Source organism: Lissotriton vulgaris, chromosome 4_2, assembly GCF_964263255.1.
Source record: "Lissotriton vulgaris chromosome 4_2, aLisVul1.2, whole genome shotgun sequence".
Taxonomy (NCBI): domain Eukaryota; kingdom Metazoa; phylum Chordata; class Amphibia; order Caudata; family Salamandridae; genus Lissotriton; species Lissotriton vulgaris.
Window position 1 is genome coordinate 13,349,666 of NC_141692.1, and position 24,396 is coordinate 13,374,061.

The following is a 24,396-nucleotide window of genomic DNA, read 5'->3' on the forward strand; positions in this document are numbered from 1 at the left end:
GATCTAGGTGTTGCTGGGTGTTCTTGGCAGCTTCCCCCCTGTCAGTTCCCTGGATAGCAGTAGACTTTCTCTCTAATTTTGGGGCTCCTGGCAATGGTCCCCGCGAACACGAGGCCTAACACTAGGGGGCTCATTCATTCATTCCTTGTACTTTATCCCTCTCAGCGCTTGGGGCCATTACTTGCACATTCTTGTTGGAATTAGCTCTATCAGACCCCCCACTTGCCCTTGGACCCCCATTCAGTACATCATGTGATCTACCAAGGTTCACTATAGAATTCTTAATTGTATCCACACTAGACAACATTGTTCCTTCAATCTTAAGCAGTCTCTTTTCAATTTGTGTGAGTCTTTCTATTAAAGGTTTCAGAGACAAATCAAGGTGTATGTACCCCTTAAGAATTTTTGTGGTAAACCATTAGTGAGTGACAGGGGGATCTGACCCTGGTCCTGACGAAGGGGCATAGCGCCCCGAAACATGTTGACCCGCACAGGAGAGTAAGCTTATTAACTTGCTGTATCTCTCCGAATCACTTTTTTAACAATACCAGCCAGTGTCTATTAAATAGTTTTTTCTACCACTAGGCCAGGTATTTTTTAACACCACTTACTTATATTTCACCACTGAACCTACTGACACACACTCTTATTCACTCACATAGCACCCACATAAAAATGTGCCACAGCGTAGTCGCTTGTCGCAGCACTGCCCCGTCCCGCGAGGGGCGGGAGGACCCCAATGATGAAGCATGACACCAAGGGCCCTTTTGGTGTGTGAGGGGTATTTTAACACACAGTGTGTTTTCCATGAACATCAGGATACATACCAACTCTACGTGAGGTGGACCTTTGTTGATAAACTGTACTTTCAGGACAGGAGGATGGGCCCACCCTGGTGCCGTTGAGCACCACCTCTTCACTCCCCCATTGATAATTTTGTTGTCCTTTCATTTAGCCATTCAAGAGATTATAGACTGGTAAAACAAGCTGCTTTACATTCCTTCAAGACTTAGCCTGAAGGCTGCTCTCCATAGCTGCCTCTAGGATAGCTTTCAATAAAGGTTGTCTTGAACCTATTAACTCTAGGGTTGTTTGGACTGGTACAGGGTGTCCACTATTACTGGTGGACAACATATACCAGGCCAACTTCTCACAGGATGCATCAACAGTGTTTGCTTTGAAAGGATCTATTTGGAAATAAATGGCAGAATACGGGATATCTTAAGAAGGAACAGTATTTACAAAGTGGTAATATTCTGTACTCCTGCAAGGACACCTATCACAACTGTCCTTCTAGGTGCAACTAATAGGTACTCTGGTTATTCTTTAGAGAACAACAAGTAGCCAAGGGCAGGTGATGAAATATGTTCCCTTTATATTAGTGCGTGATTACCTCAAAGTGCATCTTGACTACTGTCTAGGTACACATCATCATTGTGAATTGACTAGTGGGCACCCAGTGTACCATCACGATGTTAAATGACAGACAGAGAGGTAAAAACGTTGATGTAAGGAGCCCAAAGTAAAGTGGATAGATGAGTTAGACTGTGGCTTCTTGCCCATAATGCTCAGTAGTCTGAGGGCCCAAGTTGTTCAGCAGTGTGGAGATGATTGTGTATCTCTGACACCTACAAAACAGCAATAGAAATACATGCAAATGTCTTCCACATGAGACATGTATGCACATTATTTTATAGTATTTTGATGTGACTGTAGAAATTAATGTTATGTCTTTACTTGGGCTATCAATTTCAATTCTGTGATCAGTGACGTAGGAGAAAGCCAAAGAGCTTCACAGGAAGTGATTAAACAATAGACTGTGGAACAATCTCACAGCCTTAGCCAGTGGAGAACTGTGGTCAAACAATGTTTACCGTTGGAGGTGGAACATTCGTTTTCCCCCATTTGAACGGGAGCCGAGTGTCATCAGCGTAAGCAATCATTTTGGCCCCCAAATCCTCTACCAATTGGACCGTGGTGTAACTTAGATGATAAACAAGAAAGGAATCAGGAAGGAGCCTTGTGGGACCCCCATGGACACCCTCTGTGGTGACGAAGAAAAAGAGGGAAGCAGTACCTGTTGCATCCAGCCCTCCAAAAAAGATTTGAGTCTTCCCCAACCAGTGCCAAACATGCCAATCTCTGCAAGTCGGGTGAGCAGCAACAAGTATGTACAGTGTTAAATGCTGCTGAGAGGTCAAGCAAAATCAGGGCTGCCATCCTGCCGGCATCCTGACAATCCCACATGACCTCAAAAACCTCCATCAGGGCTGACACAGTGCTATAGGAAGCCCTGAACCCCGACTGTGCCAGATGTAAAAGGCCCAAGCTTTTTATTTCATTTAATTCGTTTTTATTTAGCATAAACATTATCCGAAGGTGTCAGAGCGCTTTACAGAGGAACCAGTTGCATTAGAAAAGGACTTTGGTTTACATGATTGTAACCCTGGGCGTAGTTCACGTAGTAATGCTACGTGAGCTACCCGTAACTACATGAATTGCGTAGTGCACTGTGCAAAATGCTGTTCGCACTGATTGCACAGTGCTGGATGCTTGTCGGCACTGTGCAATCAGTGCAAACCGCATCTTGCACAGTGCAAGCGGTCATTTTCTGCTGCTCTAGTAAATTTCTACTCGAGCAGCAGCTTTCTCAAATTGGACTGGTAGTTTCTCATCGCGAGCCGTCATGAGAAAACGCGACTACTCACATTGAGAAACCAGACCTCCCCACGTTGAGAATCTCGCCGGGAGGTTGAGTTTCCATGATCGCGATCGACAACTTGATGCTCCTGATCGTGAACGAGGACAAAGTCTCGCCGGATGTCATTTTGCTCGCTCGCGGTCGCCAACTATATGTTGAGGACCAAGAGCAAGCAATAAATTACCGCTACGCTATGCTACGGTATGCTATGCCTGTTTTCACTGTGCTGCGTGCATTTCGCGTAGTGTGAAGTAGCACAAACTTCGCATACTATGAGAGCATACTTCACCCAGGGTTAAATGAGTTACAAAAGAGATCCAAACAGAAACATTTTGCAAATATACAAGTGAATAGAAAGGAGGGGAAAAATGCAAGTTGTAAAATCACTCAAGGAAGAAATACAAACAGATGCACTCTAAAATAACATAGGAGAGGTAGTAAGTACAAAGGCCTACTACCTATACTAGTGGTTAGTGTTTTATAAGTATACAAATAGCAAATTCACTCAGGGTTACATTTTAATAGTGATTAGGCTTAGACAATTATATATTACATATTTACCGAGCAGGAAATTCTTTCCATCGTTCAGCCAGGTTTTCAGCAGCTCCACCAGGAATCAGCCATGTGGTTTGAGTTCCAAAGGATTTAGACTGAAGATCTTGAAGTGACCGAAAAGTCTGTCTTAAGTCCAGAAACGGGGGGTGGGGGGTTGGAGGGGATGAGGTCGATGAGGATGGTATGGTAGGAAAGGGTATGTTGCTTAGTTGCCATCTTACAGTACCTTTACTACTGCATGCTGCTCAGGCATGTCTCATCTTGGGCACCATGTTGAAGTCAGGCAAGGCTTATGTAGATGTCAGCGCTGTCATCTCAGCCCCCCAAGTCCCTACGATTCGATTCAGCAATTATAGGAAATTGCCACACAGGTAGTTTTGTCTGGTTGCCAATTCCAAATTGGCTTCGCTTCTCCCGGTTCTGCACTTTAGTAAATGCTTACATCATCTGTCTGAGAGAAACTCGTGCATGCTCTGTGCTTCACTGAAAACTTTGCAACTTAAGCTGACTATGTTCAAGGCCATTTGATATGGATGCTGGTGAGTCGCTGGGAGCCAAAATGATAAACACGAGAACAGCTGAATGTCTGCCAAAGAGAAAAGTCGAATGCCTGCCAAAAAATGACCTCGGGGAAACAGCTGAATTCCAACCAATGAACATTTAAATGCCTGCTGATGAACTTGGACAGTCAAACGTGTATCTATCAGTCTGTCAAACAAAGTTATTCACGGACATCCTGGAAGTTGAGAAATGCATGGACAGTCAAATTTGTATCTGTCAGCGTTTTAATTAGGAAGCTATTCATGGACATCCTGAAAGTTAAAATAAATACATATGTCAATGAACGAACATCCTGAGAGCTAAGAACTGCCATTTAATGACCAATCAGAGAAAGGGAAATTGCAAGAGTTGAAACGTTTGAGGGTAGAGAGCCAGCAAATTTCAGACCAAAATTGGGGTTTAGTGCCAGAGAAGCTGATTGAACTGCAGCTGTTTGCAGAAATGCTGGGAGCCTGAAACTATGCCAGAATGCTCACTGATGACCCCTGTATGTTGGAGATCATTGAGGGACACTACCCTGGGTAATAGTTACGCCGAGGAGGCAAGGGTTAGTAAGTAAATTTGGGGTTTGAATGCTGGATAGGAAGGTTTTATTGTAGAAATCTTTAGTATGAAATGCATGTTTTAACTATGGTTCTCTGATCTTTTCATGAAGAATTCTCTTTCAGTTACATGACCAAGCATTGATTGATTTTTTTATTTAGCGAATAATGGAATTAATTTTAACCTGAATTTTCTATTCATGACTTTTATTAACAGTTTTCTTGATTTATTTCCAGAATAAATGGCAAAGTTCAGTGATAATTAACAATGACAGAATAAATGATAATTTTATTTTCATGCAAATTAATTATATAAAGTCTTTGGAATAATTTCAGGTGTTCGTAATTCTTTTAGAGTCAATTAAATATGCAAATCATGTATTGGTGTAGTGAGGTTAAGCTGGTCTTGACAATCACCATCAACTTGCTCAACTAATTGGTCCATCGACCTAATTAGCAGGGTACATTGATGCATAGATTAGTTAGTAAAATTATTGATGAACACAAATGTTGGTGTAAACATCTGTGCTTAAAGGTATCCCGTCATAGGAGAGAATTCACTGAACCCATTTTTTTTATATATATTTGCAAGGGTCTGGAGTAAAAGTGTGTGTGACTAGGGGTGTTGTTGTTTGGTGTTATGGGCCCCAGTGGAGTGACCTGGACCCTGGCTTGGTGATATTTCTGGGTAAGTGCTGCATCAGATTACTTGGTAGCAGAGTAGTGGTTATTATTGACTAGTTTGGGGATTAGTAATGGTTATTTGTACTACCCTAGTGTTTATAAAACCCCTATATTCAAAGGTGTATGTCTAACACTATATGTTGAGTCTGTATTACGTTATGAGGAGTCAGAATTTTGAGGCTTCTGGGAAGTAGGAAGCTGGTTACTCTGTCTGCAGGCAGGGGAATTTTGGCAAGTAAGTCGCACATCACATTATCTGTTTTAAAGTGATAATATCGTCGTGTGTGAAAAGCTAGGGACATTTTACATGTAAAAGTGGTGAATGTATAGCAAAGAACACCTGTAAAATCTTATCTCTAAGCACAGGAGTCAAATGTACTCTGCATAAAACTTAGCCCTAAGAGAGTAACAGAGTTGTTACCGGAGCTTGAGAGAAGGGTAAGGTAGAGGGAAGTCCTACTTTATTGGCAAAACTAAAATTCTGTAGTAGAGAAGAGGTAAGCGCTGTCTACTGGAAATACAGTATACTTGTGAGTTTGAGGAAACTATCATTTTGGTTTTAGTGAAACAGACTAATGGAGATGTTTTATGTGGTTACTAACTGATTTTAGTTGTACAAAAGTGTAAATACAGTATGCCGAAGCTGCAGAAGCCGGAGTAGGGCTGACATCAAAAGTGTTGCACTCAGATAGGTCCACGTGACTAAACGTTGTGAGTGCTGATTGGTGCTTTAGGAAAAGAGCTGTGCAAGCATAGGTTGAAGTAATTGTAACGTATACAATTCTGATTGGTGTGTTAGTGAGTGTTCCGTGCTGAGATAGGTGGATTAAGCGTGGGTGTAAAATCCGTTTCGCGGGCGAATTTGCTGATTTTTGACGATCTGCGATACGCGAATCGCGCACATTTACCCAATAATCCGCAAGTTCGCAAGCTATGAATTATTTTGCTTGGTCGCGCTTGAAAAATACAATATCACGCGCGCAGCGTTGTCTTACCATGATTCTGAGTCTGCCGAGTTGTTTTTCTTGAGGTTTTGAGTGTGCGGTGCCATTTTCGATCTTGCTGCGTGATCGCGAAGAGTTTTTCGAACGTAATTACGTTATCGCAGCTTGCCATCTTGCACGACATGAGTTTGACAACGCGAGTACGTCATAAAAGCCCGCGATGGAGCGCAGCTGACTTCCGGCGGGAAATTCGAACAGCTCGCGTTCTCGAAATTGCAAAAATGTCAATTCTGCACAAGAAATCCACCGCAGGAAGCATGAACTTGTGAAAATGATGATTTTGATCAGAATAACTCCTCAGATTGACATTTGACTGCACTTTTTGGTGCAGGAGTCCATTTTTTGGGGTGGGGTGGGAGGAAGGAAGTGCCTCAGAGTCTCCAACTTCCTGTTCATGTCCAGCAGGCTTCTCCCAGTGCTTTGTGCATGTACTGGTCACTTTTCATTTGGCTGTTGAGCTGGAAGGATTACTTTCTGTGACTGCTGCTGTATTTGTATTTGAGGACTTTTTGGATCACTTTTGGCCTTGAGAATTTACAAGTAAGTTGGTGTTGTTTGTTTGGGGCATTGCAGTTGAGGCAACTAGAGTTCTAAAACTTTTTTCACAACTTTAACAAAATATATATTGTGGTGGGTAGCCACAGTATCCAGTAGGCCTTGGATTAGTCATGGGTGCATGATACAACTGTTTTTGTGATTTGTTTTTTAACTTAATTCTCATGTATGTCATGGAATTTTAGCTCACTGTTTTATGTTGATTTTTTTAAAATTTTGGGGTGCCTGTAAAGCCTCATTAGCCAGTAGGCCCAGGTGTAGTGAGTGGTGCATGGGCCTAGTCTTTTTGTGGGGTGTCTTGAATTTAAACATCATTGAGGGCATAAATGGGATGGGATTGTGGTGATGATTGAGTGGTTTTCAACTTTTTGGGGTGGTATTGGGGCCTGGCCATGTGGGTGGGGGACATTTCGAGGCCTGGTACAGGCAGGGCCTGGCCATGTGGTTGGGGTCAAGGGGCCATTTATAAGCCAGGAGTGTGCTCAGGCCTGCACCCACTTTGCCTTGCTTTCAACCATTATGCCCAGGGGTACTCAGTGGTGTATGGGCCTAGTCTTTCTGTGGGGTGTCTTGAATTTAAACATCATTGAGGGCATGGATGGCATGGGAATGTGGGGATTTTTGAGTGTTTTTCAATTTTTTCGGGTGGTGTTGGGGCCTGGCCATGTGGGTGGGGGCCATTTTGAGGCCTGGGACAGGCAGGGCCGGCCCATGTGGTGGGGATCAAGGGGCCTTTTTTGAGCCAGGCAGTGTGCTCATGCCTGCACTCACTTTGCCTTGCTTTCAACCATTATGCACAGGGGTACTCAGTGGTGCATGGGCCTAGTCTTTCTGTGGGATGTCTTGAATTTAAACATTATTGAGGGCATGAATGGCATGGGATTGTGGGGATTTTTTAGTGTTTTTCGACTTTTTGGGGTTTATAACCGATGTTCCTCTGGCTTCCATTGCGTTTAGGTGCACAAGAGAACCACCAGTGCCAGGAGGAAGTCCTGCAGCGGTGTGTGCAGCACAACGTCATGTGACATCTCGTGTGGCCACAGAGAAGACAACTCTGCAACTCGTGCAACTGCGGCCTGCTGTTCTGACATCTCAAGAAGATGGCCCCAAAGAAAGTTGGCTGTAGCGCCTCAGTGAAAAAAGTCGCCAGTGCCACTGCCAGTAAGAAGGAGCAGAAGAAGCAAGTGGCACCACCTTCCAAGGAGACTGGTGTGCCCACCGACACCTTTTTTGGGAAAAAAAACTACGCCTGCAGCAGCAGGGTTGTCCGCAGGGGACCAAGCTGGAAGCAGCACCTCCGCTTCATTGGGCTCAGTGCCACCACGCCAAGTTAGGTCCAAGACCACCATGAGTGCTGCTGCGGCAGCCACTTTGGTTGTTGAATCACCATCGACCAGTGATCTTGGCTCATCACAAGAAAGTACCATCAAATCAACGCCGGGTGCAACTCAGCTGACGAGTGTTCCACAACCACAGCCACAAACACAGGTGCAAGTAGTACAATCGCAAGTACATGGGCAAGGAAAGGCGTAAGTAGAGCCGCAAGGAGAGGCACAAGTAGAGCCGCAAGGAGAGGCGCAAGTACAGCCACAAGGAGAGGAGCAAGTACAGCCGCAAGGAGAGGCGCAAGTACAGCCGCAAGGAGAGGCGCATAAAAAAGGTGCATGGAGAGGTGCAACTAGAGGTTCATGGAGCGACACAACTGCCTACAATGCTTGTCCCTCCATAAGTAGGGGCACATCAGGAAATTGATATTCAAGAGGAGGTATTATCCGAGGAAGCCACTCCTCCTGATGATGATCCATTGTCTTCCAGATCCCCAGCAAGAAAAAGGTCAAGGATGGATACTACTGCTACTACAAGTTCTTCTTCAAGCCCCCTTGCTTCTGATGATCTTGATGTTGGTTAGAACCCACCAATGCAGTCTGAGAGTGAGTCACGCCATGAGACGACAAAGGTAGCTAAGCCTAACAGGAAGGCTCCCTCAAAGCTTCAACTTATGGGTGATGATGACGAACAAGAAGTGGTGTCTTTTGCTGCTGATGAACAGTCTGACGACGACCCAGTCATCACAGTCGTCAATCCAGCCCCAGCGAGCATGCAGCAGACACACATTTTGACCCTATCCCGAATGGCTACTGAGCGGGATATGGGTGGCGTGGCACTGGTACCACCACCCTTAACTACAACAACAACATGACCTACAGCTTCCATCTTTTTTAGTCAGAAGGGCCGGCATGGACCTCCATCCAACTCGACCTCAAGTAGTGGTGCTGTAAGTGAACAACAGAAATGAATTCAGCAACACCCATCCTCCACTTCATCTGGCATTGTAAGTCAAAGTAGCACCTCCTCCTTCAGCAGACATCACCAGTCCCCAGTTTGGGACTTCTTTACTGTTAGCGCAAAGGCAGAAAACATGGTAGTTTGTTCAATATGTAAAGCATGCGTTAGTCGGGGTAAGCTTGATTCCAACTATGGTACCGGAGGCCAGAGAGGTCATTTCAAAAAACACCACACTATTAAGTGGGAAGCACACATGAGGAAGTACGAGGAAAGCAAAAAGAAAAACAAATCCGAATGTATCCCTTGATATTGCATCTGATGATGACGAGAATCTGATCGTGCAGGGGGGAAGTGAAGAAGCGACAGACATTTTCTCTGGTATACCCAGTACCCCTGGCAGCAGCACTGTAGTGGTATCACCCACACCCTCTACCCCTGCAACATCTATGAGGCACACTAAGACTGTTGGAGAGACACCAATGCGAAAAACTACATCAATGGGGCTAATTGGTTTGAAGATGTTATCATCATCATCACGTAAAATGATCCAGACCACCATTCACGAAATGTTGTGGTCGGAGGCGCCATTTGAACGCAACCACCCAATGGTACATCTGTATAACGCAAAGCTGGCTAAAATGCTAATGCTGGACCTTGTCCCTTTTTCTTTCGTTGAAGGGGCGGGGTTTCTAGAATTAGTGGCAACAATCTGCCCTAAATGGAAGGTTCCTAGCTGGTCCTTTTTTGCTAGAGTTGCGATTGCAGCACTACATCAAGAAGTGCTGGAGGTGATTGGGGCAGCTTTGCAGAAGAGTGCTGTTCACACTATCAACTTCACAACAGACATGTGGACCAGTTGCCAAGCCCTTGATTACATGTGCATAACTGCACACTGGGTATTTTTTCTTGCAGGTTCTTTTGCAGGTGTTAGAGACAAGTCAAGTGCAGTTGTTGACCTGGACACAGTTTTCAAGAACATGCAACATTAGCTATGTTTGCCATGAAGAAAAGTCATACTGCAAACACCATTTTGGTTGAGTTTAACAGTAAGGTCTCTAAATGGCTGCAACCAATAAATTGCATAGTTGGATATGTTTCCATGGATAATGGCAGTAATATAGTTAGGGCAATGCAGGCCATTGTCTATTTTAGAGTGCCGTGTTTGGCGCACTGTATAAACCTGGTTGTTCAAGATTTCTTGAAAACTGAAACCCAAGTCAAGAAGTTACTGTCTATGTGCCGAAGAATCTGCACACATTTCAGCCATTCTTTTAAAACCCGGAAGCAGCTGAGGAGCACTCAACATGTACGTAAAGTGCCAGTCAAAGGACTTATCCAGGAGGTGGCAACACGTTGGAACTCAACCTTTTACATGCTTGAGCGTCTGTTTGAGCAGTGAATGGTAATCAATGACTATATCTTTACAGTAGGTTCTACTATTAATGACTTGAGGCTAGAGTCGGAGGAATGGCAGCTAGGTAAAACCTGACAGACATGCTTCGTCCTTTTGAGGTCTTCACGCATGAAGTCAGCAGGGAGGACTGTTCTTTGAGAAAAGCTATCCCATTGTTGCGCATGTTAGAGCACCAACTGAAGGCGGTGTCTTCAACGTTTAGAGATGATGGTGGAAAGCAAGCTGCATATCTGTTGGCGGAGAAATTATTAAGTCGCCTACTTGCCAATGAAAGGGTTCAAAAGATACATACAGAACAACATTACATTTGTGCCACTATTCTGGATCCACGGTACAAAACAGCAGTGGCCAGCAAAGCATTCATTCCTTTTGCTGAGGCAGATGTTTCAAAGTACAAACGTTGGATAGCTGTGTCAGCCAGATGGTTCGAAAAAGATTGACAGAAACTTCAAGGAGCCGCCAGAAGTCGATCCAGCGTCAATTTCTACTTCTGAATCTATGGCCGAAGGGAGTCACTTTCCCTCACAGCCGTTAACGACACCAGCAGCAACCCTATCATCATCCTCACCTGCATCAGGCCCAGCCATAATATTGCCGGAAGCAGATTGGCTAACTCATCAAGGGTTTGTTCGTTCCTGTCTTGAGAAGGCCACATATTGTACGCAAAGTGGAGCAACTGTGGAGAACCTTGCGTTGATGGTGCAGGCCTATCTGGATGAGCCAACAAAGGTCTTTGTTCATACGAACCCATTGCTGTATTGTTACAGGAAAATGGCTCTATGGCCACTGATCGCCAACCTAGCTCTAAATTATTTGTCTTGCCCACTCGCAAGCGTGTCTTCTGAATGTGTTTTCAGTGCTGCTGGTGCCATTGTAACTTCAAAAAGGTCCCGTCTCTCGGCCAAAAATGTGGAAAGGTTAACACTGATCAAGATGAATCAGCCCTCGATACCACCAGATTACAAAGTACATGAATGCACGCAGGAAGAAGAGGACACCGACTTAGGTGACGGAAGTTCTTCTCTGTTACCTGACCTACTCACGTCTCAAATCACGGAGTTGGAGGACGAGCTCTACTTCCCTGACACCGAGCCCTGAAAATGACTTCCTTTTTTTCGTCCTTATTCACTTTTATTCCTGTGTGTCTTCCTTTGTTTTGCAACTTTTACCACAACAAAACTCTAATCACATAATCACAACAAGTCCATCAGCAGCACTGTCTTCATCTTATATTCCTTATTGAGTTGAAGGTGCCGCAGTCTGCATTCCTGAGGTTCACAAGTTCACAACTCAAACATGCTCCTTTATACTCCTCCTCCAGACTCCCCCTATCCATTTCCCTCAAGGCAGATAGATGGATTATGATGAGTCCCCTCAAGTGGGACTGAAATTACTGACTGACTACATGCTTGCTGATTGCTGACAGAGTTGCTTTTTGATTACTTTTGATATTGACAGGAGAGGCTGCCCTGTGAGCCCTCACTTTCCAAAGAAGATGCACACAAAAAGTAGAACAGGTAATGAATAATTGAGAAGATGGCATGCACTGGACAACAATGGCTGTCTGGCTCTGATGAAACCAATTGCTATTTGTTTTTTGTGCATGAAATGATGATTCTCTTGTCTTAGTTATTATCTAATCTTGCACACAGTAATTGTAACTCATGTCAATCAACAACTCTTTTTTTTTTACCTCGTTTAATTAAAATTGTACTTCAAATTCAGGGGCCACTATATTGCATTTCACAAAATATGCAAAATGTCCTTGGAGCGGACTCACTTGCCAATATACCATGATGATTGATTAAATAATATACTTTTTTTCTTTACAGTCACTCACTGGGATGGATGGATCATCAGCGTCGATTTACGGAAGAACTATGTCCAATTCGTGAGTGGCAAACAGGTAAACCAGTCTACAACAACTACTACAGCAGTACTACATGTCTCTCCATTTGTGGTATGTATTGGTCGAGGGCGAGGCAGTGTACTGTTGTTGTTATGCCAGGCAGAGTCCACTCCAGACAGCAGTTCATGTAAAATTGGGGCTATGTGGCTTGCTGCATACAATTAGATATGCTTTGTCTGTCTGACAAGGAGCCTAGGTATGCTACATCAGGTTGCTTCACTCAGTTGTGCCTGCCTTGACCATCTGCATGGCACTGCCTCAAGCTTGGGCCAAACATCCGTTCTGTTTGCAACATTTGCTGTTTTTCGGTATTTCGCAAATCTCGCGAAAGTACCGGAAAATCACAAATTCCTGCGGCAGGGCCATGCAGTTGGTCAAGGCAGGCACCACTGAGTGAAGCATCCTCCTGATGTAGCATACCTAGGCTCTTTGATACAGACAGACAAAGCATATCTACGGTTTACGGTTCAGTGCGTTTTACTAGGCTTTTTGGATTTAAGTTGGTATGGTTAACGCTGATTCTGGGGCTCGGGCCCGATGCAGGCTCCTTCATAATGATGTTGGCAATGTTTTAGGGGGGGTTGGTGTTCTTTGGTCCAGAATTGGCAGAATTTTGGCCTTTTCAGGTGTTTTGCGGACGCGTGTGTTTGGGTGAAAACTAAGTGAAAACTAGTCGTAGACCTTCTTCTTCTTCTTCTTCTTCTTCTTCTTCTTCTTCTTCTTCTTCTTCTTCAACGTGCGCAGTGGTTCGATTTTGTTCTGCCTTGCTGAAATTCTTGTGAATCGCTGGAACAAGTGACTGTCCAGGTGAGTTTCAAGAGGATCAAAGTAGTGGAAGTGCTGAAAACAGCAATGTTTTGTGAACAGCGCAATTTGCCATGTTTTGAATATACCAGGATTGCTTGTATTTGGGGGGCTGTTTGGTGGTGTTCTAGATTTGTGGGGGAGGGTGTGGGGGTCTGGGAGCACTACTCGGATAGCATAATTTTTATTGGAAGTGATTTGAAGAAAATCCATTCTGGGAAAGAGGAGTTAGAGCCTAACTGCAGAGCGCCTTTGGACCGATGTTGACTGGTTGGCTGAAAATGTATTGCCTGTTTAGGGGTGTTCTGCTTTTTTTCAGGTGGCTGCAGGGGCCTGGGGGCATAGCTCGGAAGGTCAAATATCGGAATCAAGTGTTTTGGACCAAATCCATGGTGATTTTTTTTTTGCATTTTTGCTCACTTGCCTGTCATTGGGGTGCTGTTTGGGGGGCTTCCAAGTTTTTGTGGGTGGGTTTTGGGGTCTGGGAGCACTGCTGACACAGTCTAATGTGGATTGAATTTGTTTTTCAGGAAATCCATGGTGGAAAGGGGGAGTTAGGGCCTAGCTGTACAGCGTATTTGGACTGAATTGAAGGTAGTATGCCCATTTTTGCTTGTTGCCTGTTTGGGGGTGTTCTGCTTTATTGCGGGTGGCTGCAGGGTCTGGGGGCATAGCTCAGAAGGTCTAATATCGGAATCAAGTGTTTTGGACCAAATCCATGGTGAACATTTTTTTTGCGTTTTTGCTCACTTGCCTGTCTTTGGGGTGCTGTTTGGGGGCTTCCAGGTTTTTGTGGGTGGGTTTTGGGGTCTGGGAGCACTGCTGGCACAGTCTAATATTGATTGCATTTGTTTTTCGGGAAATCCATGGTGGAAAAGGGAAGTTAAGGCCTAGCTGCACAGCGTATTTGGCCTGATTAGAAGGTAGTAGGCTCATTTTTGCTTTTTGCCTGTTTGGGGGTGTTCTGCTTTTTTGCGGGTGGCTGCAAAGGTCTAGGCGCGTAGCTCGGAAGGTCAAATACCGGAATCAAGTGTTTTGGACCAAATCCACGTGGAATTTTTTTTGCGTTTTTGCTCACTTGCCTGTCTTTGGGGTGCTGTTTGGGGCGCCTCCAGGTTTTTGTGGGTGGGTTTGGGTCTGGGAGCACTGCTGGCACAGTCTAATGTTGATTGCATTTAGAAATCCATGGTGGAAAAGGGGAGTTAGGGCGTAGCTGCACAGAATATTTGGACTGAATCAATGGTAGTAGGCCCATTTTTGCTTTTTGCCTGTTTGAGGGGGTTAAACTTGTTTCCGCCTGTGTTGACGGGTCTGGGGGCATTGCTGTGAAGGTCTCAGACCGGATAAAAGTGGTTTGGAGAAAATCAGAGGTGAAAAAGTTTTCGCTCACTTTTGTGTTTTTGGGGCCTGTTTGGGGGGGTTCCTGGTGTTTGTGGGTGGGTTGTGGGGTTTTTGAGCAACGCTGGGTATGGATACTTTTGATTGCAAGAGGTTTGAAGAAAATCCATGGTGGCAAAGGGGAGTTAGGGCCTAGCTGCAGAGCGCGCATGGAGTGATCTGGGAAATATGCAGAAATATGCCCATTTTTCCATTCTTGCTTTTTGGATGTTTGGTGGGGGGTTAAACTTGTTTTCGCCTGGATTGACAGGTCTGGGGGCATTGCTGTCAAGGTCTAATACTGGATAAAAGTGGTTTGGAGAAAATCAGAGGTGAAAAAGTTTTTCCATTTTCAGGAATTTCGCTCACTTTAGCGTTTTCGGGGGACTGTTTGGGGGGAACCTCCACAGTACCCGGTAGCCGGGTCGGAATTAGAACCGGCTGAGAGCACTTAGCCATTGTGGCAATAGCTTTGGAACCGCTGCACGCGGGAGCCCTGATGAAGTCGTGGGCTACTAGCCCTGACAAAACACGTGTTGGCTGGGCGTGGTGAATAAAATCTGAATTGAAGAGAAACTTCTATCAAGACTACTTCCACATTGTTTGTCTATTGGTTGTGTTGTTTGAAAAGACGGACCGCAACAAAGCGTTGCATTACACAAGCAACCATCCTCGCAACCTTCGCCAGAATTTACCTTTCGGACAATTCTTACGAAGTAGGCGTAATTGTACATTCAGGGATGAATATTTTCTAAATGTCCAAAATCTATTGGAACGCCTACTTGTCCTTGGTTACCTGAAGAAATTACTGAAAAAGCATTACGCCGAGCATGGTGGACACCCCATGAGGCACTGCTGGAAAAGAGAATTACGCAACCACTTGAGAGAATTGTTTGTGTTTCTACATTTTGTCCAAATGCCAATGAACTCAAAAAGATAATTCACCAAAACTGGCACCTGATTAAAAATCTAGACTTCAGTTTAATAAAAACACCGCTCTTTGCCTTTAAAAAAGAGAAAAGCATCGCAAACTTTGTCACACGAGCAGCACTACCTAAAAACAAGGAAGGATCATTACAAAGTCTACTGGGCCTACAACCAGTCCAGGGACATCACAGATGTGGGACCTGTACCTGTTGCGACCAGACAATGGAAGGAGATGTATTCCAGCATGAAGGGATTTTTTGGAAGCACTCTAAATTTACCAATTGCAAAACAAAGAATGTGGTTTATGGAATCTTCTGCCCATGTCCAAAATTGTATGTGGGAAAAACTTCACAAGAGATCAGACAAAGGATAACCCAGCATAAATCAAGAATACGAAGGAATGTAGCAAATGCCCCATTGGTCAACCACTGGATGTTGAATGAGCATACAGAGGCAGAGTTTAAATGGACCGTCCTAGCCAAAATTGAGACAGACATGAGATGCGGTGATATAGAGACAAAACTTAGCCAAAGTGAAGCCCACCTAATCATGAAATTTAACACTGCCATTAATAGTCTCAATGAACTGTCAGAAATTGCAAGGATTCATTAAGCATATCGCGGACACCTGATTGCACTTTCTGCCACTCAATAACTGCAGCGCTGTTTGACACTGTCAACATCTATGAAAATCGCCGCTCTTTATTGCGCTCCATGCCATACCGTAACACCTATCTGGATTGTTTACATGTTTTACTTGGTCACCGGCATAATTCCGAGGGTAAGGGGCACTTTAAGAATAACCTTTGGTCCCATCAACGTGATGCATCACGTGGGCGCCTCCCACCAATCTTAGGCAGACGCCCAACTTCCGGGTGCATCATCCAGGAAACCGCGGTGATCCTGATGCCAACGGCCACGGAGATGCGGCTCGTAATCCTTTAACTGAATCGGTAATCCTCCACCTGACGTGTGTGAAAATCCCCCTGCTTTCCGATGAGCATAGCTGGTGAAATTTACAATGTTCTGGCATTTCCCTTGCAGAACGAAAAAAGAGAGAATTGAAAAACGCCGCCAACGCTGAAGCAGGCATTACCTGACGGAGGCGATCCCATTCCATCCGCATTTAAACGCAGACTCCACTTTGAAGTAAGGGCTCACCTTTAAACTCCTGTTTCCTACTTATTCTTTTCACAAAGATCGCGGTTGACCACAGTGTACCCCGTTGCTCGTTTTTAGAAATCACGAGTCCCAGAGAAGTCCCAGACCACTCGGTCCCCCTGGCCATCTTTCATCTACAGCTCAGCTCCTCCACACCCCGTTGGAGGTAAGCTCATAGCTTGAAGAAGGCTCGTTGCTATTTGAAAAAACTGAAGGATGTTGTATATGTGGTGACTAACCCTTACGGTGTCCTTGTGATTTATTATTTTTTCTAGAATCACAAACTACATAAGATTTGACTGAAGCTACTGTCATAAACAAGGTAGGAGGCTATTAGTGTATGGCGGGCCGCCATGACAGTTAATCCCAGAATTATGTTTGATGCTAAAGTAGTTGTTTGTGTCCTCTTTTCAGATTATCTGTTGGTCCTGATGAGAACCGGACAAAAGGGTCCGGTTTGAAACGCGTCGACCTTACGTTGTATTTGTTTGATCTACGTTAATAGTCAGCTTCATTTGTTCAAATGTTTGTGATATAAACGGTATAATTCAATTGTACAGTGGCAGATCAAATTAGCAATTTTTGTTTCATGCTGCCTCTGATTAGATTTTGATTGTATAATAGAATTACTGTGGTAATAGATTTACGTAGGTCCCATCACAATTTTAAACCTTTCCTTTGCACGACCAAGTGTATTTTGTGTTTGTGAGTTTGTGTGAAGAGAATTGAGTTGCGAATGAGGGAGTGATTGTGAAAGAGGGCGTGTGTAATGAGTTGTTGAGCACCTTGATCTGTTCACTCACGTCGGTTTTTATGTTTATTGCACATATTTATAAATATTTTGTATGTTCTTGTGTTGAAAAATTGAAAAATAAAAATCAATGTTGATGGATTAACTCAACCACACGACAAAAAATTGAAGTTTCTAGTCTGTTGATAAAAGTATTTAGTTTATTAGGTTTCAGTGCTGGCACTTGTTTTGGTTGTTTAGTTTGATTACCTAGAGCATTTACTCTGTAAAAGGCGACGTGTGCACAGATACCTGTTGTAACAGTATAACATTTTGGCATGTATCTTTCCGCCATCTTTGTAAGCCTGTGACATTACTGGGAGTTTTAGGAATTCCACTAGCAGCACTATGGGTGGACTCACTACTACATACATAGTCAGAGAGTACTAAAAAAAGGCCTTTTTTACTTTTTTTCTCTTGTGTTGCAAAATAAATTACTGGTACGTGAACTTCTGGTAGCCGCCATAATGGCAGCTCACTCAGCTTTCACCCAAGAAATACAGACACAGGCCATGATGATGCAGACTTGCAGTAATTTAAGCAGTACATGCAGGTGGGGATATGAATGTCTTACTTTTCTATAGGGGTGGCACTGCCACTGGCCATACTTCATCCACTCAGCCTCTGCTCTACTACATCATACACCTCTGCTATCGATGAGGATAAAAAAGATAATATCCAGGCTTCCAAAGTACGTCTATGATTCTTCTTAATGTCTCAAATGTACCAACATTTCTTTTTGTCAACAACCAACTAACATCTGTTTCATTATATTTTGGAAACCGCTGTCTATCTTGAATTGCATTCAACAAAAGCATTCTTTCCAGTCATAAATATTAAGACTCACTCGTCCTTTGTTTCACCCTTCTTTAACTTTTCATTCTTCACATCCCTAAACTACATATGATATGACTTGGCTTCACAATAAAAATTTGCCAGCTGAGTTGAAGTGCAATAGAGGGGGCCATTGGTTACCCGAGAAGTACTTCAGCTAATGCTATTACAAGTCAAGGTTGACTGTCTTCTCCGGGATAGTAGCCCAAAAAGTAGTTCTAAATTAGTGACTGTTCTTAACAGTACAGTTTACTTATACTAGTGTACTGTGTACTACTGTACAGTACATCATACACTCCTTTTCGAGCCTACTCAAAAACATTTAAATGAGTAAGGAGTATAATAACTTACCAGCGTCCGCCACCGCTGAGTCTTCCCCCCCAGCTCCTCCTGTTGGCACCGCCGCATCCAGAGTGGACCCCTCCGCACTGCTGGCCCTGGCACTGGTTGTCATCTGTGCCGCATCAGATGTTGTGACGTCTAGGAAAAACATGTCATATTTTCAGATGCCATACACAACCCCTATTTTATCTCGTAATGGAAGAAAATGTCGCATAACACATTTTTTATTACTGGGATTAAAAAAAAGTAACGGTTTCGGGGAGGAAGTGTTAACCTTTTATATGCTTATTCAATTAAATGCTACACTTCTTCTAATGACAACTGATGAATGCTTGCTTAACGTGCACCATTTTTCTCATTACAGAAAGAAGAATCCATTGCCCTTCTGCCAGACGATTCACCAACTACTAGTAAGTCATCACCAGCAGTACTTTAAGTACTTTAAAGAAGGTGGGGGCTCCCGCACAGTTATTCTAATAATTCAATGTGTCAGTTAATTATTATTAAATGTGAGTCATAGTAATTTAATTCATGGTAACATCGTCTTCATCCATCACCATTGATCGCTCCGAATACTACGCTATTAAAAATAAAGAAATAATGTTTTAATTTCTTAATTGAAAATAAAACTTTAAAACTAACAAACACTGTGTGTTTTTTGTTCACGAGTGAATGAGCGGAAGGGTTTGAACTACTGCACTTGGCAGTCATGTTTCAGTGACTCAGATAGGCCGGGACTCAGCGGTAGTCTTCTTCTGTTCTTCTGGGTCGTAAAATCATTGGTCAGACACACTAGATAGTCGGTCAATGGATTGGGGGGTTCAACTTCTGTTCGGACTGAGCAATGTAGAAAGTCGAACTACACCTATCATCAACAATGTCCTATTTCTCTTGTCCATACTTCTTTGTGTGCAGAATAGTCCATGAAACACTAGCGGTATGGGATGTGCTCCTCTCAAATCAAAAAAGGCAACTGCTACCTTTTACTTGGTGTAAACAATGACATTTTGTTGTTGGAAATTGTTAAATCACTTACATTAAGAAGACTGGAATAGACAGCAAGGGCAACCCAGAGGACACTCAGTGCCTACTCATATTCGTAAACAGAGAGTGTTGGTAGAGGTGGGATAAGAATGTAGAAAGTAGTCTACATTAGAAGAAGATCAAAGACTATTTTGTAAAACAGAATTATTAGGAAACAGTTTGTGATGAATAGTAGCTGTAAAAGTTAGGGAAGTATAAGTATTAATTGTTAGGAATGGCTATTTCTGGTTGGCAAACGCTAACGCCAAAGCTAGGCAGAAACCACCATTCTAGTCAGGGCAAGGGAGGCACACGCCAAGATAACCCCTGCTCACCCCCTTGGTAGCTTGGCACGAGCAGACAGGCCTATCCCGGAGGCAATGTGTAAAGCATTTGCGCCAGCACACAACAGCAACAACGTCCTAGGCACACCACAAAAGGAACTCCACACAAGGTTATATAAAAATAACTTCTGTATTGTCAAAACACATCAGATAGAATCACACATGTACATTGTGCCAACTGGCACGGGCAATATTTACAAGGGATTATTTACACAGGACAGGGCCACGTGGGCGCCTGTCAGAATCAGCACTTAGTAGAAAATAGAATATAGGATATAAAATCACTGTAGCACAAATTAGCAAATAGAAATCACAACCAGTAACTACTGGTAACAGGTAAGTACCACCTACGCAACCCTAAACACCTTAGGGAACCAGGACCTCACTAGGACCACCTGTACTAAAAAGAACAACCACCTAAGTATCACCAAACAGTTAGGGGTATAAACAAGAACACATTACACATGATGCATAAAACATACATTCAGCGGTGTAAGAACCTGGCACATGATGCATCAAAAACACATTCAGAGGTGCAGGGAAGGAAGACACATGATGCATAAAAACATTCAGAGGTGCCAGACCACAACTCAATAGCGCAAAAACACATGATGCCTAAAAACATTCAGAGGTGTAAGATCAAGGTGCGTAATCATATTACTTGCATTACATTTCCTAGCACCACATCACATTGCGCAAAACTCACATTAGTCAATTACCATCACATAGATAATCACATTGTGCCTAAATAAAATCACATACCAGCCCCCATCTAATAGAGGGTCTAAAGAGCCCTGTGTCCAGAATGTCAGGGCGCGCTGCCATGCAGCGCCAGTTAGGGGGTGCGTCACTGGCGCAAAACCTAAAAGTTGCAGCTGCCCACTAATTGCTGGGCAACTGAGGACAATCCCAAGCGCCTAAATGGTGCAGCTGCCCACTAATTGCTGCTGAGAGAAAGGGGTCCCAGTAAACAACCACAGAATTAAATATAATTAACAAAAATCCATTGACAACAGTTTGCTAACATTGTTTTTATTTTCAATGTAGCTCAGCCATAATATTCAGGCAATTGAAGTAACACTTATAATTTACTATAAAGTGCCCTGAAAAAGGGGGAGGGGATTAGTGCAGTGAGTGTAGGAAGGGTAAGTGACATAAAAAAACAGAGCCAGAGGCTACAAACAGTCAAAAGAATTAAAGCTAGTTCGAATTGGTGATGACCATAGGTTCCAAATTATTATTTATAATATAACATGCTTCATGTAAGTATTAGATATCGTTGTTCATGGGATGAAGCTGAGAAACACACAAAACAGTCGACGTTTCGACCCATATTGTGACCGCAGGAAGAAGTTGATGCCTTGCAATGGGGTCTTCATCAGGATGAAAAGAAGGGGGCACAACCGTAGATGCTTGTTATTGTTGGTAGAGAGCGATTTACTCCCACAAAGCAGAAACATGCAAGGACTAGATGGAAGGCATAAGTCTGGTCTCAAAACCACTGAAGAGCGTTGGACAGAACGCAGAACGTAGTTCTGGTTGGTCGAGTCGGTGTCTAGTTCAAATAAGGGTACCGGTCCAGATTAATCATGGAAGAAGCAGCAGTCTCTGGTTATACACAACGTATTCTCCTGGTTAAACACAACGCATTCTCCTATGGATAGTAATCTCAGTGATCATACTACGTAAAAAATGCATCAGCGAATGAAAAAACTGATTGGACAACTTTGTGTCTACTATGGAAATTGTCACAATAAATATACTTTGTGGCGGGAAAATCAGCAAGTCTTATACAACATGACGAGATGTCATTTCAATAATAACCTCAATGAGCCTGCTACACACTAAGTAAGATCAAGGTGCGTAATCATATTACTTGCATTACATTTCCTAGCACCACATCACATTGCGCAAAACTCACATTAGGCAATTACCATCACATAGATAATCACATTGTGCATAAATAAAATCACATACCAGCCCCCATCTAATAGAGGGTCTAAAGAGCCCTGTTTCCAGAATGTCAGGGCTCGCTGCCATGCAGCGCCAGTTAGGGGGTGCGTCACTGGCGCAAAACCTAAACGTTGCAGCTGCCCACTAATTGCTGGGCAACAGAGGACAATCCCAAGCGCCTAAACGGTGCAGCTGCCCACTAATTGCTGGGCAGCTGGGAAATAACAAAACTGCGGCATGGGCTCTCAGTAGCCCTTCAAGTAAATTGCGCCACATGTTGGAGCCACACAGGCTCTGGTATCAACTAAGCCCCTCAGGAGCCATCTGGCTCTGAAACAAATACTGCGGCCAAATTCTGGAGCCACACAGGCTCTTGAGACATAATGGGGCGAGGGAGCCATCTACCTCCTTAAGGTGAACATGCCCGTGAGCCACTCAGGCTCTTTAAAACAAATATGGCCCCTCTTTAGAGCTTTGTGGGCTCTGCCAACACAAATATGTCCCTGGGCCCCTCGGGGCTCGAAAAATCACTTGCCCCCTCGTTGGAGCCATCTGGGCTTGGGAAGACTGGTGGGGCGGCCCACTGTCATTCGGGGCCGCACTAACTACCCCGAACATCCTGGGGTTTCAATGACAGCACCAATTGGCAACCAGGAGCCCCACCCTGCACTCTAACAATCACTGGGCTGTTGCGGGGGCAGGGGCTTGTAGGTATTCTCCAGCATAGGTGTCCGCAATCTGACCTCCAGTCACTCGGGGGTCGGTCTCCTTCAGCTAACCCGCTCCGACGATCCTTCGTGGGGGCTCACGCTGCACCAGCCAATCGGAGCACGAGTCAGCCCAGCAGCCTATCAGGGCGCGAACTACCTCTGACGCAACGCCACAGGCTCCAATCAGCGGGCTAGATGGCCGATGACGCGCCGGCCTGCGGACCAATCGCAGCGCAGCTCTGACGGGCCCAGCCTCGGTGCTGCTGAGGGTGGCTCGTCTCCATCGGCCAATGCAGACGCAGCTCCTTCGATGCTGAAGCGGAGTCCTCGAGCCGCGGCGGTGATGCGAGAGAGATCTCGGCCCTCGTCAGGTTCCCCGGGCTGGCGGCAATTACAAACTCAGCACTCTCGATCTGGCTAGAGAGCAGCCAGCGCGCCACACAGGTCGATGGGCAGAGGCTCTGTCCTAGGGGCACACAAGCAGCCCATGATCTCAGCGGTACACAGCAGCTTCAGGAGGCAAAGACAAAAGGTCCAAGTAAAAATAAAGCGCTCCCAGGCGCTCAGGCAAAAGAAGGTATCTTGTTAAAAATAAAGCGCTCTCAAGGGCTGGGGGAGACATAAAGAGCTCCAAAGCGCTAGATGCCACAATAAAGCATAAAAGTCCTTCAGGAGTCCAGGACCTCAGCAGTCCAGGACATAAGGTGGAGTACAGCAGGTCCCAGAACAGGAAAGTCCATCAGGTGTCCAGGGGCTGGGCATTGCCCAGGGAGGCAAGCCTTCCCCTGAGCCCAAGCAGCAGCACGCCCCTGGCAGGATTCAAGTCAGAAACAAGAACATTTTGGAAGGGGACACCACCTCTTTTTATACTATAAAATCCTTTGTCTAGCAGGGTGCAGGCAGGTTGAGAACCAGCTAGAACTGGTTATAGGGAATTCCTTTCACTGGTCAGGCTAGGGACATCAGACGCACCCCAGGGGGTGGAGCCAGCATTGTGTGGGGAAAACCCAGCCTCATTCAAGACCCTCAAACCAGACGGTCAATCCACAAGCAGGCCCGGGATCACTCCTCCCCTCACATTAGCATGCTAAAGACTACATTCACCACCGGGGCAGACCCTCCCAGACCCCTGGAGCCAGGCTCACCAGCCAGCCTCAGCCAATCACACGCCAGACACAAATTACACAAATATGCCAACTTCTAAAAGTGGCACTTCTACACTAGACACAATCATGCCACATACACCATTTCGCAGGATTCAATCTCCCGAGTTCGCACATACCAAACTCGACCCTGCACTCTCCACACATCAGGAACTACCATGGGCATACATATTTCCCATTCATTCCTACGGGTGGGCAGGTCACTCACCACACATACACAGAGAGCTCAGGCACTAAAATCACCAACACCAGGTCACAGAAACAGGCTAGGAAAAAGCAAAAAGTCTTGGGGTGAATCTGCCAAAAGGGCTGGGTCCAACATTAATATAACAATAGAACAACTTACTGGGGCCAGCAGAAGAGCCTGCAAGGGACTGATCTTGTCCACCTTCTTCCACCGGAGTCTCAGTCGCCATCGCTGCCTTGCCACTGGGTGGTGAACATGAAATAAAGAAACACAACATGGATGATTGTTTTTTGGGAAATATTTGATTTCTTTGAACACAATCTAAAATTATGTTGGGGAAACAAATTAACAACAATTGCATCTGATCTGGTCAACTAGGAGGATGGTAGTACAGTATTGCAGGGTTCGCAGACCGTCTAAGAGGAAAGTTATGTAATTCACTAACTACACCAACAACAAAAAGGTTCTATCACCCAGCAGGATGGAACGTCGCGTGACAGACACAGTCCGTCATCATGATTGCAGACCACTATCAAATGTCCTATAACAAGTAATAAATAATATACTCAAC